Source organism: Peromyscus maniculatus, chromosome 5 (assembly GCF_049852395.1).
Source record: "Peromyscus maniculatus bairdii isolate BWxNUB_F1_BW_parent chromosome 5, HU_Pman_BW_mat_3.1, whole genome shotgun sequence".
Taxonomy (NCBI): Eukaryota; Metazoa; Chordata; class Mammalia; order Rodentia; family Cricetidae; genus Peromyscus; species Peromyscus maniculatus.
Genome location: NC_134856.1, coordinates 49255555 through 49274882, shown reverse-complemented (window position 1 = coordinate 49274882; position 19328 = coordinate 49255555).

Below are 19328 nucleotides of genomic sequence, written 5' to 3'. Positions count from 1 at the left end.
GCTGCATATGTGGGACAGACACGCACCATGTTAATAAAATGAGGCCACATGGATTAGAGTGACATTCACACACTAGAAATGCCCCTCATCGCCATAAGCAGAGCTGAAAGATGCTTAGAAATGAATTTCTCTTCTTGGATTGGGGATGTAGTTCAGTTGGTAGAGTGTTTGCCTAGCCTGCAGCAAGCTCAGAGTTCCCTTCCGAGAATCACATAAACTCTGTGTGGTCAAACCCACCTATAGTCCTGGCATGCAGGAAGTGGAAGCAGGAGAGTCAGAAGTTCAATACTGTCTTCAGTTCCATGAGTTCAAGGCCATCTTGAATTATTTGAGGCTGTTTCAAACAGCATCACAATCAGAAAAGATTCTATCTCCCCCATAAAATCAAATACAAATCTTCCTCAAGTATGCCAAAGAATTTGACTCCATTTCTTCCTGTTATGTGGAATAATTAGGACATTTGTCCATGCCCCAATACCTGCCATTAGTTTCTGAAGCTCCTCTTAGGGTGAACAGATGTGAGAATGAATATCCTAGATCAATTCTTCCTATTTCTGGAGGGAGGCTTCCTCTTGTCAGCTTGCCTGCAATGTCCCAGAATCAATATAAGGACAGCTCTGAGCTCTCAGAGCATACCCAACATTCATGGTAGTTAGACATTTGGATTCTCACACCAGATTTCTGTCAATTCCTTCCCTGCCTCAGTAACTGATCTTCTAGTTGGGTACTGACAATTCTGTCTGAAAAAGCTGAGTAAATCTTCCCAGTTTTCAAGCTTTGTAGCCACATGTTTGGCCATGACAGCTAAAGGCCTCCATTGTGCCCTTCCACTTCTTCAGCTTAGCACATGGAGCAAAATATTCGTTTTGCACATGAAATTGCCTATGATCTGCATGGGAATCTACCTCTCAGTTCCCCCTGTGCTTGGCAGGAGGTGTCTAGTTTTTCCTCCAGTTGGGAAATTGGGTCTTGAACACTTGGCTTCTTAGAAAGAAGATGCTGGAAAAGCCTTCCCCAAGGAAACAGAATTCAAAATGAGGAGTGTAAATTCTTACTTAGAATGTTTCTTAGTGGGACAAAAGCATTTTTTTCTTGAGAGGGATCACTGGTGCATGTTGGAGGGTGGCAGCAGGATCACATAGTCACACTTATTGAAGTCTCTAGAAACCCAAACTTGTCAGAGCTCTGATAGTGGGGACTTATTCCATACAAATACTCAAACCAGCATGATGGACGGTGGTGGAAACTGTTCTTTCTATACCATCTGGAATACAACTGGGGCTTCCAAACCCCTTGCAGTCCATTTCTCAGCCTTGATTATAACAAAATCAATCTAGATCCACTTGCCTTATCAGTTCTATACAGATGTAGCTACCATGTCATTACTGAAAAGAGTGGACAAAACTTGGAGGAAAACACATACAGCAATGGGTCAACAGTGGTACATTAGCCAGGTGAGACATCCTGCAGCTATTGGTTTGAACTCACATAAGGAACTCACACAAACAAAATGCTATGGCAGATATTTTTAAGAGAGGCATTATGGAAGTGCAACAAACACTGATCACACCAAGTAATGGGTCCCTGGATGGAAAAAAAATCAAAAGACATATTCCCAGCACCATGGAATAGAGTTCTCTGTTGCTTCTTCATCAGGAAAACCACTTCTGATACTTTGGTTCAATTTTGACTGGTTTTGAAGTTTACAGAGTGGTAGCCAGTAAAATCTCTTGTCTCCAGCTTCATTCACTGAATATTTTGTCTGTAAAAGCTCTCCATTTGACAGGAAGAATTGCTCACTTTACTCTTGCTGAGCATTTCAGTGCCACCAAGGGTACCCACTGGGCACAGTGTTGTCATGACTGTCATATCCGTGTCTTTCTCTAATCAAGTGGATACATGCAAGACATGCCTAGAAGTAGAAAGGCTGGACCAGAGGATATACACACATTCACTATCAGCAGACACCTCCAGTTTGCACAGTTTTATCCCCAGCAATGGAAGAGGGCTTGAGCTGTCCTATGCTGTCACTAGCCTGATGCTGTTTGTCAAATTATATTTAAAAAATTTTAACACCAGACAGCTATAAATAATTCAGATACAGATTTATTTTAAAAGATACATTAAGAAAAGACTAAAATAAATGGATACATGTTAAACACTTGTAGATTGATGTTGTTGATGGCGTGTGTTCCTTTTTAAGTTTTTACATCATTTTCCCTCAACATCCTTGAATTCCATAAAATGTGGAAGTATTGATATTTTAAGTTATTCTTTGAAAATTCCTTACCTGTAAATAATGAAATATGATCATATCTACCCATATTCCCACCAACTCTTCCCAGATTGATCTCCATGTGCTATGTGCCCCCAATCCATGTCGTCTTCTTCTTCTTTTTTATTTTTTATTTTTAGCTCACTCACTGAATGTACTTAGGACTTTCCTTGTGTGTACTGGTATGGGACCTTCCACTAGAGCATGGACAACCTTTGAGTGACCACACTACCAAAGAGGAATCAATTCCTCTTCTCCTGCAGCTATCAACTAGCAACAGCCCCCAAATTTATTGGTGGAGGCCCTCCTCGATGGATGCTGGAATTCTAGATGGCTTGGCTTTGTACAGGTCCTGTGCCCGTAACCAGAGATGCTGAGTTCCTGAGTTTGTAGCCACGCCCTGTCAGAAAAGCAGTGCTCCTCCCCACCCTCTGGCCCTTTCATTCGTTCTGCATTCTCTTCTGCAGTGTTCCCTAAGCCTTGTGGGTGCCGATGTGGATACAGATGTCCCATTTAGGGCTTAGTACTCGGTTTCTTATTTGCAGCAGCACTTTGCTGGTAAGTTCTGCACCTCAGAACACCTTCCCAAGGCGAAAAGGCTCAGCTCTTGATCCCATGATACAAAAGGGCCCGGGGTGGAAGAGAGAAGCTCAAATCCAGCCATGGTGAGAAAGCTCAATTGGAAACTCCAACTGACTGCCTCAGCTTTTCGACTCCATTTCTGCTGGGTGTTGTAAGCACTCAACTTGACAATGCCATCGCTGCTTTCTATTGTTATGTGTTCTTTGACTTGGAAGCCTCACTCCAGGAGACACTCAGCTCTGCCTGGGACTCTCTAGTGGGAACTCCCCTTGCCTCAGAGGGGCTTGCCCCAGATGATTTATGCTGGGAGTTTTGAACATTTGATTAGATAACCATCTTGGTTACTGTTCTGTTGCTGTGAAAAGATACTACAAACCAAGGCAACTTATAAAAGAAAGCATTCAATTAGGGGCTTGCTTACAGTTTCAGAGGGTGAGTTCATTTTCATCATAGTTGGAAGCGTGACAACAGGCAGATAAGCATGGTTCTGAAGCAGTACCTGAAAGCTTACACCTGATCCACAAGCACAAAGAGAGTGTGGGCCTGGCATGGGCTTTTGAACCCTCACAGCCCACCCCCAGGGATATGTCTACTCCCACAAGCCCACACCTCCTAATCCTTCTTAACTAATCCACCAACTGGGAACCAAACATTTAAGTATGAGACTGTGGGTGCCACTCTCACTCAAACTACCACGATGATATATATTCTGCTATCTGCCATCTGTCTATCTGCTATGTACTCTTCTTTATATTACTGTGGTGTACTGTATTCTGTCTAAACCCACTCATTCAAACTAGAATATATGACTAGTGTAAACCATTCTCTAGACTGTACAGAACAGTGGACCTGCACCCACATGTACACCCACACACATGAATGCACAAATGGATGTGTGCCCGAGTACATGTGTACAACTGTGTGTGTGTGTGTGTGTGTGTGTGAGAGAGAGAGAGAGAGAGAGAGAGAGAGAGAGAGAGAGAGAGAGAGAGAGAAAGAGAGAGAGAGAGAGAACTAAACAGCTGGCTGTGAATAATGTGACCCCCCCCACTCTATTATCTGCTTATACTTCCATCATACTCCAATGGAAAAGTTAACATAGAGAGTAACATAAGCTTAAATTCAAGAAATGTTTTACTATTCTGTTGAGAGAGAGATAGAGAAATCTTCAAAATGCACAGATAAACAGGCATTGGGAACATGAGTCCAAAAAAGAAGGGGAAAGGCCAATGTGTTTTTAAGGAACTTCAAGAACAGAGGTACATAGGGCCACATGTTGTCCCCAGAAGAAAAATGTCTTTCCAAGTCCCTCAATTCTGCAGGTATCTCATTCAAAACCACATCCACCATGGACCTAATTCCCCTGCTCAATAGCAGCAGCAGCATTAAATAAACACACATCACCAGTAACATGTTTATCATTTGAACATTTCTTCCAAGATTACATTTGAGTTATGGATTGTTAAAACATAGATTCTGTTGCTAACATGGAGAGGGAACTTAGTAGTGTTCCAGAAAATGAGTTTTTAATATCTTTTGAATAAATAATGACAAATGCTCAAAGGTTTAAATCTTTGTATTTTTCCTATTTTTCTTTTTTGTTTGTTTGTTTTCTGGAGACTGGCTTTGTACTTGTCATGAACTCCTGCCTCAGCCCATCTAGTGCTGGGATTAACAGTGTGAACCACCACACCTGCCTCCAAGGCTTAACTCTTACATCTACTCTCAATGCATGAAACCTGTATGTCCAACTGGGTACCTAAGGGCTGTTCATAACAACAGAGACCTAGAGAGAGAGATCCCAACATTCCAAGAGCCAGACTGTGGCAATTACCTCATTGTGAATTTCTATCCAAACCCAGCAGGCCATGATGAGAGTCTAGAATGTTCCATCAGAGGCAAGTGGAGATGAGATTAAATCTGGCTACTGCTTTTCTCTAGAGCCCTTTAATTTGGGCCAAGTTGCTTCATATTTTCTGAGCCTTGGCCATCTGGGCAGTCATAAGACCTAATTGCTGGGTTATAGAAAATATTAAATTAAAATAATGTATATGAAATGCCAGATACATGATAACAATTGTTTTAATGAAGGTAGAAATAGCCTCAACAGTGCTTGGCCTCTGTCCCAGGAAGCAGAATTAGTGAGGAGTGGGCCAAAGCATGAGAGTTTTCAAGGACACTGGGAGTCCATTCACAACCAAGCCAGGGTGAACAATGTCTTTTTCCATCTCCAAAGGCCTCTGTGGAAAATGCACACCGGATCTAGCTATAAAAGTGGTTTTCCAATTAGGCATGAGGTGTTATGAACCAGAGAGAGTGGAACAATGCAGTTGATATGCTGCTCATACCCATTGGTATGGTTAATGTTGGCACCTTCCCAGCATGCATCACCTCTGACTTCTCAGTGCTATTGTTATTCTGAAATGCTCTTAGGGTTTAAATTTTTATGCTGTTAGCCTGCAGCATGGGTGGGGTGGGGCTGGAGCAGCCACAGACATGGCGACCATCCTGAGTGATGTGTCGGCAGGATTCCTGGCTTGACCCAATGATGTGGCAGCATCCATTTCCCCAAGTCCACTTGTGATAGCCAATACTGTTTCCAGATGTTATCAGATGTTCCCTCTGTATGGCAAAAACTCCAACCTATCTGGTTGGGAACTAAGGAGACAAATAAAATGGGCTTTTCAGTAACTTTAAGAGTTCATCTAGGTAAATGTGTTGGAGCCAGGGTTAGAAGCCAGCCACTGAGATTCTTAAGACTCAAGCCTATACTGTCCACTATGGTGTAACCTTCATGGTATTGTAGTAGCTAGGGTCTGACCCATGGAGGTGTCAATCTCATTATTCCCTACATATTCTTAGCTTATGTAGGCACTAGGAAACAGTCAGCTCTGAAGGAGCTTGGTCCCTGTCACCACCAAGATGGTTTTTTCCTTCCCTTTTCCTCTATCCCAGGCTATCAGCCACCCAGCCTCCAACAGAACAGACCACTCTGTCTCCACTCCCCAGCATTTTCTAAATATTCACATTCTTTGCATGCCAGCTCCTTCCTTATTTTCTCAATTCTGCATTTGTTTATCCTCAAAAGCGCCTTTGTGATAGCCCACATGGATCTGGGAAACAGTGGAGGCAGGCTCTCTTCCCTGGGGCTGGCAGGAGGCCTTTGGGGCAGGCTAAGACTCATCAAGCTCCATTTTCCATTCTGGTGCTTTCTTGAGAATAGAAACATCTATGAAGAGGTCCTGACAGATCCATCCTCTCAACTGCATCCTCTTCCTGAGATGTGACTATTGGTAGGGCAACTCTCTGACCCTGGGGACATTGTTCAATTAAACTTTCTGTTTGTCAAGGCTTGCTCTATACTTCACTGGAGATTGTTCTGACAGGCCTGAGAGCCCATGGACCTGCACACCAATGTTAACCCCATGACCTGGGCACATCAGCTGTGACATACACCCATTGGTGATACCAACAACATCCTCATGACCTGTGCTCATCAGCTGTGACATATACCCATGGGTGATACTGTGTTTGCCTATAGATGAAAACGGAACACTTTCCTCAGTCCCTTTGGGCTATCACAGGGCTTGGGATCTCTGAAGAAGTGGGTAGAAGGTAGAAATAGCAAGTTGGACTTTGCTTGGAGACTTCTTTTTGAGGGAGGGTGAAGAGAAGGAGGAAGGGAATAGAGAGAGGAGGGAGAGGAGCAAGAGGAAGAGAAGAAAGGGAGAAGGAGGAGAAAAGGAAGAGAAAGAAAAGAATAGAAGAGGAGGAGAGAAGGAAGAGGAAAAGGAGGAAATGGTATCTCATATGTCAACAAGAAAGATTTGTCTTAACAGAGACCTACTGTGGTTCTAGAGCTTTCCATTCTTATGTGAGGAGTGAGTCGCTTGCTTGCTTCCTGTTCTCTAGCATCTTCCCACCATCCTTAGGGAAGTATTCACCCTCCTATGCAGAAGCCCTGGCTCTTGCTTCCTCCACTTCCACACAGTTGTCTTCCCATTGCCCTAGACAGCTAGTCTGTCACTCTGAGCTGGCCATGTCTGCCAGGCTCTGGGGCCCTTATGAAAAGGGTCTCTTTTACCTTCTTCCTTCCCATCTGTAAGGTCTTATCTGCCCATCCAGCCTCAGCATTGCTGTCCTCTCTCGAGCTCTGATGAGGCGCCATTCAATGTTCTTGTAACACAGTGTGTATACCGACAGGCTCTTATATGGCATGGAAGGTGATCTGTTTATATGTTGACTGTCTCAATCACTTTGCATACTCAACTCATCACTTCTCATGACCACCCTGTGAAATGGGTGATTTGAAACTCAATTTGCACATCAAGAAACGGAGTCCAGAGAGCAGGACCTTACCTACATCTACAAGGCGTTAAGAGGCAGAGTTGTGATTTGGCTGGGTACAGCCCATCTCTGGTGTTAAGAGTGAGCTCTGGAGTCTGCCAGGAGGGAATCCCACTTCTACCCATGACTTGCACCGGCTGTGTGACTGTGGATATGACACTGTAACTCTGATCTTCGCCTCTGAAGAGGACAAAAGTGGTGATAGGGGTTGAAATACAATCTCTGCTATGTAGTAAAGTGAACAGTATTTGTCCTAATAATAATAAATATTCTCACATCTCTGGTGGCCTAGACCTAATGAGAGCCTGTCACCCCACAAAGGGCAGGGACTCTGTTGTAACCATGGGCCTGTGTATATAGAGCTTAGCAGATGTGTGGGAGTTAGTAATTGAGAAATAAGTGAACACTTGTATGTCCAAAGAATATCGATCTCAATTATTATTACCAGTATTTCCTTGGAGCAGTACGACATGGACACATTTCCTACAAGGGGTGGTCATAGTTATAGTTAATGAAAAGCAGTTAGACTCCCTCAGGGTTTCAGAAGACACATTGTAAAGTTGGCCACCATGTCCACAAAACTTCAGAAGTGTGGTTTTCCCTGGTAGAACATGCAGAGGGCTGCTCCTGTATGTCACAGTTCCAACACAGGTAGAGTCAAATGGGGTGAAAGCCAACACAGACCAATCATTTACTCTGCAGTGAGAATTGCTAACCAAGGAGCCGGGGTCAATATTAGGGCAAGTTACATATCAATTGGGGGTCATTAGTTCCTGCCCTTCCTCATTCTGGGACAAGCAGTTGCTACTGAGCCAGCCCATGTGAGTTGGGAGCCAGCAGCATGGACTCTGACCGAGAAAAACAAGACACTTATGCTCTTGAGGCTAAAGGTCAGCCATGATGTGACCACCCTGTCTGGAGGTTTTTCAGATTTCTCCACTGAGATGAGCAAAGTCCTGGGGACACAAAGGACCCAAGGGGCCCCGGGCTCACCTGACCACAGGGACATCAGGTGCTTTTCCTGGGTTTCCAGCAGGCCTCTGGAAAGGGCAGATCACCCTGTTCCAGGGCCTAGGGGCATGTGGACTCAGAGGAGGCATGCTGTCACTCCTACTGATAACCCAAGTGCAGGTTCTGCACAGACACTTGCTTCACTTGCCCTGTGTCTGACACTGTTAGGGACTCCATGTGTGATGTTGTTGAACCCTCACGAATATCCCTGAAGGCATGAAGGAGGATTGCTGCTAAGAATATGTGAACAGGGGCATTCAGAAAGCCTGAGCAGGCAAGCTGAGCCACTGCTAAAAAGAGGATTTGTGACTGAATCTGGCACAGCTCCAAAGGCAACTGCTGGTTGGACTTGAGACACCTCTGGACTCTCTCATTTCTCTCTATTCATATTTTCATTTTGTCACATCAGCCCCAGGTACACACTGGCTAGCCCAGATCCCTTTGCGACTGTGGTAATTATAGGACACAACTGTCAATGAACTTGAAAGGGAGTTCGTCTAGGAGAGGGAGTGCCCTTTAAGAAATGGGTTCATTTTTCCTAGAAGAAAATGGAACAGGCCCAGCCCTGTCTGTCCATCTCCTTCTACCTGAAAGCACTAGAGTGACAGCAGCCGTCTTATGCCCATGAGAGATGGGACCTCCAGAGTCTCAGAGAACACAAAACTGGGATCCTGGCAAGACTGAGATAACACTTACTTTTTCAGAATTTCTCACAGTCCAACAAAACCCAATAAAGCCACACCAGGCATCCCGTTCTCCTCATTCATCAAGTCCCTTATTTGTCGTGTTGGGCTCAGGATAGACCATGTACATAAGGCATATGTACAAGGTGTCACATTCTGTGCCTTCAGGGAGAGTGGAGAAATAAGACACACAGCAAACTCAAAATGTACCAAGCCAGACTCTAAAACACCTGGGACTTGACCTTGGCAAACAGGCTTTTCAGGACTGATTGCTTCCAGGTTATTCTCTCTTGAGTTGCAAAACTGGTTTTGCTTCCCTGCTGGGCAGGTGTTAGCAGTCATCTCCGACCCTCTAATTGTACTTATCATGTCCTAATTAGCATTTAATAAGCAGCAACTGGGCATCCAGTTCTGAGACAATCGAGCGACCTCATCCCTACTTCAAAGATGAAGAGACTCAGTTTAGGATGCTGACAGTAACAACAAAGAAAGAGAGATGCATGTGTCTGGTTAGCGTTAATGGCACAATTAGCACCCAGAACCTCCTAATCTGGTATCTGGTTGCAGGCAAGGAGGCTTCATAACAAGCTGCTTGCTCCTCCTTGAGTCACTCCCATGCTGGAATAATTAATGCAGGTACAAGTCCTTTTAACTGATGCCAAGTCCCAGGTATCTAGATTTACGTTACAAAGCCCCTGACTATCTCTGTGACCATGTGTGTGTTCCAAGGGCTGTGAAAGTCTACATAGCACCGGGTGGGGTACTCCCAGCTTGGCCACAGGATAGCTGATAGGAGGAAGATAGTTAGGGGAGTGGTTTGACCACACTGCAGGGTGTACTTCAGGCCAGTGTCCAAGGTTTACTCACCACCAGGACACTTCTGTCAATTCTGTCTTAACTCAACATTTTTATCAAGGACTTAAAGTCTTTATCTGAGAAGTAAAAGGCCAGGGGGTCCTTCAATGGGGTTCAATGGTATTGCCTGGAAACACCTTAAAGATGCAGTTTATATACACCCTACCCACCCCTGAAACACACACATACACCCCAGACACAGTGAATTAGAAAGTAGAGATTAGGATTGGGGAAATGACATGAAGATTTGAATTGGATCCCCAGAATCTGAATTAAAATAAAAAAATCTTGGGCGTGGTGGCACATATTGATAATCCTAGAGCTGGGAAGGCTGGATCCATGGGGCCTGGTATCTAGCCAGCATAGTCTACATGGCAAGTTCCAGGCCAATGAGAGGCTGCGTCAGGTGAGTGTCGCTTGAAGGACAGCTGAGGTTGTCCTCTGGCTTCTACATGCACGTGTTTATGCATGCAAAAGAAAGTAGGGACAATTGAGGCAGAGCAGAGTTTCTATAACCCTACAGAGACCCCAGCGTCAGAGGTGACTGAAGCCTCCTCCCAGCATAAGGAGGAGTAAAGGGGAGTGCAGAAGGACTTAAGATCCTCTCAGATCTGCACATCTGGAGCAGACACCTTTGAGTGCTGCTTCACAGAACTGCTCTTGTGTGGGACCTTCTCCTAAAGAATGATTTTCCCATCTGAACATGCCATCTTCCCTCTGCTTGTTCTCAGGTAACTCTCCACGGGGTACCCTTCCTCTCCCAGACAGCCCCCTCCAAACGGCCTGTTCTGCTCCTGAGCACCTAATGCACTGCACAGAAATGAACCTCATATTGAAATTGTCATATGTCTTTCCTTCCCTAAACTCTGATGATATTCGCTATGCAAGCCCTAGATATTAGAGTATCCTACATCATCTAACTTCCATGGAATTTGGTGGTATTTTCTCAATTCCTGATGAGAATTCAGTAAGTATTTCTGATGTTAATTCAAAGGAGAACTTGTCTAATGCCACCTTTACTTATGTAAACCCTTTATTTTAATTCCATTTCGTTCCACATATCCATATTTATCTATATATACGTATGTGTATGAAACCTTGGTCTTCCCATTTTAAAAGGCATAAATGTATCTTAGTCTCAAATCCTTTCCCTTTAACATGTGAGGTCAATGATTATTAACTATTGTGCTGGACTTTATGCATCATGTGGTCTCATCATTTTCTCCCAGGTTAACATTTAGTTACCAGTGCTGATGGTGAGAATATTAATTAATAAACCACAAATTAGGGGCTGGGGAGATAGCTCAATGGGTAAAGGGATCGCTGCAAAAGCATGAGGACCTAAGTTCAGATTCCCAGCATCCATGTAAAAACTGGGGTGAGGTGGCACATGTCAGTGACCTCTGCTGTTTGGGCAGAGTCAGGTAGATTCAGGGGATCATTGTCCAGTCAGTCTAGCAGAAACAATGGGCTCCGGGTTCAGTGTGAGAACCTGACTTGAAATAAGGTGGAAAGTGATTGGACAAACATTTTCCAAACGTAAGGTGGGAATCCCTGCCTTAGAAGCTTAAGTGTATTGAGCTGAGTTCGACCACTGCACATCCTGACAGAGCCCTCAACACTGATCAGCCCTGAAATGCTCCTCCACACAGCGCTGCCATCACAGGGAAGCATCAATAATCAAACATATGTAAAACCCGGAAATGATCCTTTGGAATGATCAAAAATACTTGTGGCGAGGTTGTTCCCTGCCCACTCAGAGAGAAAGGCATTCTGGAAGTTTGTTTGATGGACAAGTGAGAGACACATTTTGTACACCAAGAATGGATCCTACATGGGTGGCTTTCAGCTAGCATGTATCTGGCTGCAAGAGCCAAATTTGGGGGTCTAGTCTCTACAGAAAGTTTCTCAAGACAGCCCAAGAAAGGAAGGGGCCAAGCAGAGCCAACCATGCACCTTTCTGTGGGAGCCCACAAAGGTTTCCTAGTGAGATCTGAGCTTGCTTTACACAGCAGGGCTGCAGTGGGAGATGGACTGACCACGCGCATGGTTACCAGGTGTTTGGAATGTTCTGCACTTGGCTGTGTTGGGGGAGGTCTTTTGCTCCACCCCTTGGCATTTCTTTAAAAGCCTTTTAGCAGAGACAGAAGGGGCTGGTGGGTTTTGTCCCAGGCCCTCCCTAGGCTATCCTGTGTTTCTATCTGTCTCTCTCCTCTATATTTCTGTCTAAATATTTCTCACTTCTCTCTGCTCAAGAGTACCCTGGGGGAAAAAGTGCGGGCAGGCCCATCCACACCTTTCATTTTGAAATTGAGAATCCTAACTTCTGATAAGCATTCTGCAAACTTTGGCCTTTGAGGTCTGTTGAACACTTCTACTTAATGACATTTAATGATAGGTATAGGACATTCATTGGGTACCTGCAAGCATGCGTGTGTGTGTGTGTGTGTGTGTGTGTGTGTGTGTGTGTGTGCTTGTGTGAGTCTTTCCACATGCCATGTTCAGAACAGCGAAAGGATTCTTCTAAAGTCCACATTTTACCACTTTTAAAATCATTGTTCCTAACAATGGACCCTAATTCATGAACAAAATCTAGCAAATGGTTTTTAAATGTGGGTTAAGTTTTTAAGTTCTTTTTCATTATGAAAGAAATGCAAACTGATTACAAATTTTTTTCTTTTATGTAGAGAAGTATAAAATGAAGAGTATCTGTCATCCTTTCCCAGTACCCAAATTCTTCCAGAGACAGTGGGTAACCACCATTTATTAGTATGTATTGATTCATGCATTTTCTTTATGATATATACATTTCATTATTTCCTTTTGTAAATAAAGGAAATATGTATACCATTTTCCAGTTTGTTGCAGTTACAGTATGATGTTGGCCTTGATGTTACAATGAATTCCCATCAGATTTAGGCTGCAAAGAAATCCACATGAGCTTTCAAAAAAGATGAAAAACCCGAGCGATGGTCAATGCTGACCCTGGGGGAAAAAAAATCAGTCTATCAAGATCCAAACTGTGGAACAAAATGAGAAGGGGTGGTCTCAGGTTTCAGTGCAATGAGCTGAGGGGATAAATCTCTCCTGAATGGTGGCACAAAGCAGCCTGTGGTAGAAGTTGTCTGCTCCTTCTCAAGGGTGGACCAGTGGACCATGTGTCCCAGCATTCACCCACACAGTCCTTTCCAGTGGTCTCTTGCACTTACCTTTAGCTACATAATGTAGAGAGAGTAACTCAGTGTTAACAAACTTGATGTTTCTGCTTCTCCTGTCTTCCACCCTTCACCCTGGACCACTGAGCTGCTGTGTTAGACGTCCAGCTACTGGGCTGGATAGATGGGGTGGCGAGGCTCCAAGAAAAGAATAACCTTACCAGTACTCAGAAGGAGAGGCCACCTGAGGACCCTGTCTTCCGAAACCCCAGTCCTAGCATCTCGTTGACTATTACCATTCGAGAGACTGTAAACAAGAGCACTAGTCATGTCTCCCCTTGCTGTGACAGCAAGGATTTACCTCAGCTCAAAGTTTCAAGGGATACATGGCAGGTACATCAGGGTATCAAGCAGCTTCATGGAGGTGGAGATGGGCAGCTAAGATTCCTCCCCTTCCCACTTATCAAGTGGAACAGGAAGCAGGGCCTGACAGGAAGTAGCTGTAAATCTGAGGAACTTACTTCCCCTACTCGGGAACACCTCCCACAGGTTCAACAACCACCCAAAATGTTCAAACACAAGAACCTGTGTGGGGACATGTCATAGACAAAGCATCATAGCAAGGCTGATAGCAGAATCATCTAGCCGAACACAGTTCAATTGCCAAATGAGGAGTGAAATAATAATAATGATAATAATAAATACTGTTGTTTTGAGTCATTTTCTGCCGGCATAGATGCATTTTTTTTTTTTGAGACAGGGTTTCTCCATGTAGTTTTGGTGCTTGTCCTGGATCTCACTCTGTAGCCCAGGCTGGCCTCGAACTCACAGAGATCCACCTGGCTCTGCCTCCCAAGTGCTGGGATTAAAGGCGTGTGCCACCACTGCCGTGCTACATATTTGTTAAAGAGCAACAGAGAACTTGGTACATAAGTGATGGCTCAAACACTAGTTTCTAACAAGCCTGCGGTGCTCTCAGGAAATGTGGACAATTGTGAGCTGGCCATTTCACTTGAAGGCTGTCACAAAGAGTTCTCAAATGTGTTCGCCTCCATGATCGGCGTGTTACCCCTTGAACCCAACTTGGGTTTAGAAATCCTTTGAGTGAGTAGGTAGAGGAAGGCTACACTTGTGTTCCTCTCATTCTGATCATAAAGCCTTGGCCAGTGTTCATTCAAAGAGGTTCTCACAAGCTCAGGACTTTTAAGATAGACCTATGGGGGAGGGGGGTGAGTGAGCAGGCTACCATCCAAGAGTGTGTATTAATTATTTACCAAAAAGTACAAAGAAGCAAAGGGAAGAATGATTGGGATGATCTGGAAGGACTGAATAGTCAGAGAATTACAGTGGTTTATAAGCGGATTTCTTGTTTAGCCCCCAAACATGTGAATTAGTTCCTGAAAAGGCCATTATGTGTGTATCCTATTAATTGACATTTTCCTTTAACAAGAAACATAAGGGCCAGGAAAAATTGTCATTATCAGAGAGCATGGGTTTTCTTCTGTGAAGTCTGCGTGTTTAACGAGGACAGCATCTTTCTTCCTGCAGCATTCCAAAGGTATTTAGAAACTTTATGGGGCTTGAAATGGAGCCACCTCTGGCATGAAACCAGGAACACCTCTCCCCATTTGAGGACAGGATGTTCAGAATGCCAACCGAAACCACCCAGAGCACGTAATTACCAGTTGGAATTATCAATTACCAACTGGAATGGGTCCAGGCCCCAGGCTCAGCTCCTGTGACAATCATAAAAAGGCTATTTAAAGACCACACATAGTCTGACACCTTTGCTTTGGCCTCGTCACCATCTGGGACCCCAGAGTGGAGAGCATTTAAGTAGATTAAGTCTCCCTTGATGGCTCTTACTGAGCTCTGACTCATAAAGTCGAGGCAGGCCCGTGAACTGCATCTGATCCTGATGACCACCTGGTCTGAGAAGCGGTAGTAGTTCCAAAGAGTGGAGACTCCCAGATCTCTATTGTGATCTCTCCTACCAGCCTCAGGCCGAGGGGCCACAGAGGAGAGCAGTAAGGTGTAAGGAATGCTCCCGTAAAGATGTAAAGATATACAGAGATGCAGGGATATTGAGGAATGAATGAAGAAAGAGAGAGGGAGACAGACAGACAGATAGACAGACAGACAAGACAGATATGGTGTGCACCTCTGTCACTTCCTGTGTGTTCATGTCCTTTTGCATATAACGAGGAAAGCCTGTGAGCTGACAGGCTGCATGTGAGTCTATAATTTGACAGTGCATGTCTGGTTTTGAGTTTGGTTTTTCCTTTTTTTCTGTTGAACAGCTATTGCCAGACAACAGTCCCAAACAGGGCAAAATAAACATGGTTCAGTCCTCCAAAGCTGATACAGCCCAGAAGTGGGCAAGAGAAGGAGCTAGCCAGTTGCACTGCGGGTAATGGAGGTGAACAGTAGTTAGTGCCAGGTGAGTATAACTGCCCCTGTCCATCCAACTGTATCTAAAACTCACAGCTATTGGAAAATAGCATTGTCACATGGCTGAGGGACAGTCTGGACACTCTTAGAATCAATCAATAAAGCCATAACCTTGAATGGATCCGTAACAACGTATGTGGCAGTTGAGAGGTAGAGACCCGAACAGGACTCCTGAACCTAAAATCTGCCTCCATTGCTATTCCACATCTTCTCTGTGGTTAAGTGGGCATGGATTGTGAATTTCACATCCGAAGCACAGTGACTGCTGTGCTTCTTACTAGTAGTGGAATCCTGGCAGAGAACAGGGGCAAGAGTCAGGGGTATGTTTTGTCATTTGTTTCTCCCCAAAAATCTTTGCAGTGTAAGGTTTCAACAGACAGTTCTGCCCGCTAGGTTGATGTGGTTCACCCTCATAGCGGAAAAGAATAAAAAAGAAAGAGAAGCTCCTATACATAAACCCAGGCACTAAATTGAGTGATTGTACATATTGATACCTAAACCTACAACCCTTCCCAGATTACACCATGATTTCCACTGATGGTTGGAGAACCCGAGACTTAGCTTAGACAACCCAAATCCAGGACATTTCATTGTGCCTACTATCTTTCTCTATATGCCACAGACCAAGCCCTCATCAGATGAGTTCTTGTCATAATCTCTAAAACTGAGAACCATCTTTTCCTGTTGCTACTCATTCAAGCCACAGAGTCTGGAAGATGATGTGAGGACCTGTTTCCCCAGCCCTCCTGAGAGGGGCACACAGCTAGAACCACTTTAAAAGCAGAAGAAAGAAATCCATTTATTCAAATACCTAGACTCATTCTAGATGCTGGAGAAAGAATTTATTTGGTAACTATTTAGTAAGTTATCCAGTAACTACATGCAGACGAAGTAATTCATTCAAAGAAATAGAAACGTTCCAGAAACAGAAGAGAGAGCTTCTCTCAGTAAGTAGAGTGGCCCTACAGGCACAGGGAGAAATGTGTTTGACACATTCTAAATTCAGAAGTAGGACATCCACTTAATAACCAGAAGAGCCTGGATACAGAAGAGACACATTCTTCCATTTCATGCAATAGATATTCGAAGCACAATTCTCCTAACAAACTTCAACTCTTCCAGAGGCTTCTAGAATGAGGTTCCTGGAACATGGATGGATATAATCCACCTTTCTCAGGAAAGTCTGGGGCTCACCATGGACTTCCCTTAGCTATCTCCTTATTCTTTCCTTTCCTCTCAATGCTCCCCTCCAGAGATACCTTCTTAAAGCAGATCTCTTTAGCTCTGTTGTTCACTAACCCACTGTTACATCCTTCCCAATGATTAATACAAATAACATTTAAAGTGTCTACATATGTGCTTGTCTATCTCCTTTAGAGTAACAAGGGTTTGTCTTCATGTTCAGCTCTAGATTGCTAGTTACTGGTGGGCAGTAAGTTGTCAATAAATATTTGTGGAGTTGTTGAATTATCCATAACTAGTAACATTTACTGGATACCTATCAGAACTTTTCATATGTATCATAAGAGTTACTTATAAGGCCCCCTGCATGCACACACAAATACACACACACACACACACACACACACACACACACACACACGCACACGCACACGCACACGCACACGCACACGCACACGCACACACACACGCCCCATAGCCATTCGCATTCTCTCTCTCTCTCTCTCTCTCTCTCTCTCTCTCTCTCTCTCTCTCTCTCTCTCTCTCTCTCTCCTCTCTCTTTTCCCTTTTCTCTCCTCCTTTTCAACAACTTCCTGAGCATGGCGCACTCAGAATTTGCTCTTCCCACAGGCAACATCATAAAATCTTCATGCCAGAATTTCTCTGTCTGCCTGCTAAGATCATGTTACCCTGAGGCCCCACCCTGCTTTCGGGAAGAGCACAATCCCCTAAAAGAATGTCAGGAAGCCCACCACTTGGGTCGGAAGCTGTGGAGAAGGAGGGAGAGGAAAAGGAAACGGTCCAGTTCCCACACTGAAACAGTGATGTGAGGATCTCCCAGATATCAACAGCATCTGCTTGGCTAATAAAATCAACAGAGTTTGTCACTATCAGTCTGTGGCCCCAGCAGGAGGGGTGGATGGGAGCAGTAGGGAGAAGCACACACTGGCAGTTAAGGAGGGAACAGGCTGCAGGGACAGGGTGGCTTTCCAAGGTAGCTGGGCCTGCCCAGACACGCAGCTTCTACATCACTTTTAGGCACGTACATGTAGCAACCTGGATGTGATGAGATGGGAACCTCAACGTCCCATGGAATCAGAGAGGGTCTCCATGGTCCTGTCATTGCAAGGTGATTGGATTTCATCTTTACTTTTCAAATGTTGATGGTGCTCTGTTTTTAGTCTGTGTTGAAATGAATACTATTACCCAGTCCTTTTGGATGCCTGAAAAAATCAGAATGTCTGTAGAATGCATGGATTTATTCACACACAATGCATAGACAGCTACACATTTCCTGTTCCGATCAAGCTACTGGGACATCTTGACAAGAGCTAATATTTTTGAAAGCTGTGTTTGATACTGTGTGAAGTGGTTTGTAGAATCGGTTGTTAATAATGCACAAACAAAAACTTAGAACAACCTTGAGTTACAAGTATGTGCAAAACACTTCATGAGACATGCTTACTTCTGAATCTTTCTTCAATTTTTATCTGAAATTTAAATTTATCTTGGCAACTTTTACTTCATCTGGCAATCCAATTTATGCAAATTAGTTTCCTAAGGTTGCTGCAACAATACACACAGAGTGGCTGAACACAACCACCTGGAAGAAAATGAATTTCACAGTTCTGGAGGCTGTGTGAGATCCAGGTTTAGTGGGATTTTTACCTCTCTGACTCTGGACAGAGGCCTTCTTCACCTCTTCCTAGTATGTGCTGCTGGCCAGATGTCCTCTGTAACTTACAGAAGTATTTCTCCATCCTCCTTGCTGTCTTCAACACCATTCTCCCCGTGTGATTCTGCTCCAATCTTCTAAAAGGACACTAATCATTTTGGATGAAGGGTTCACCCACATCAATATGACTGCATCTTACCTAACTCTACCAGAAGAAACTTTATGTTCAAAGTCACAGTCTACCATACCATCTGGAGATTGGGGCTTCAATCCATCTTTCATGTAATACAATCCATCTTGTGAGATAATAGTTCTCAATTTATTTTAATTCTCAATCACTGGATTCAGGCTGGTTCCTGCTCCGCTGCTTCTGATTCAGGTAACAGCGAGGCAGCCCCTTCTCTGTGTGGAGACTCATTTTGCTCACCTGTCTATGGGTTAATCTCTAGACTCATCTTAAAAGGTGGATTTGGGGGAATGATTGAGTCAGTGTAGATAAAGCACACCGCTGTATATCTTAAAGTAGAGAATTTGAGAGAGTGGTTCTCCTGGAGGTTGAACTTGGCTATGTGCCAGTTTAGGAAAGTCCCCACCCTTTTCTACCTCATGTGTGCCTGGGATCTAAATTGAAGAGCCTCACTTCAAGGACCTGAGAAAGGCTAAGAATTGATAGTCACCATCTGAGTATCCAAAGCTGATAATAGAAAGGGAAAGGCTCCATGGGTAAGAGCATTAGCTGAGCAAACATGAGGACCTGAGTTCAGATCCCCAGCACCTACAAGGTTTGGGGGACAAGTACACAGACCTATAAGCCCAGTGATGGGGCAGGTCAGAGACACGAGGGTTCTTAGGGCTTTGCTGGCCAGCTAATCTAACTGATATAGCAAGTGCTTGGGTTAGTAAGTGACACTATCTAAAAAACTAAGGTGGAAAGTAATAGAATACCCAACAACAACCTGTGGCCTCCACACCTGCATGCAAGGGTGAGGACTCTCTCTCTCTCTCTCTCTCTCTCTCTCTCTCTCTCTCTCTCTCTCTCTCACACACACACACACACACACACACACACACACACACACACACACACACACACACTCATGCATGCACCAGAA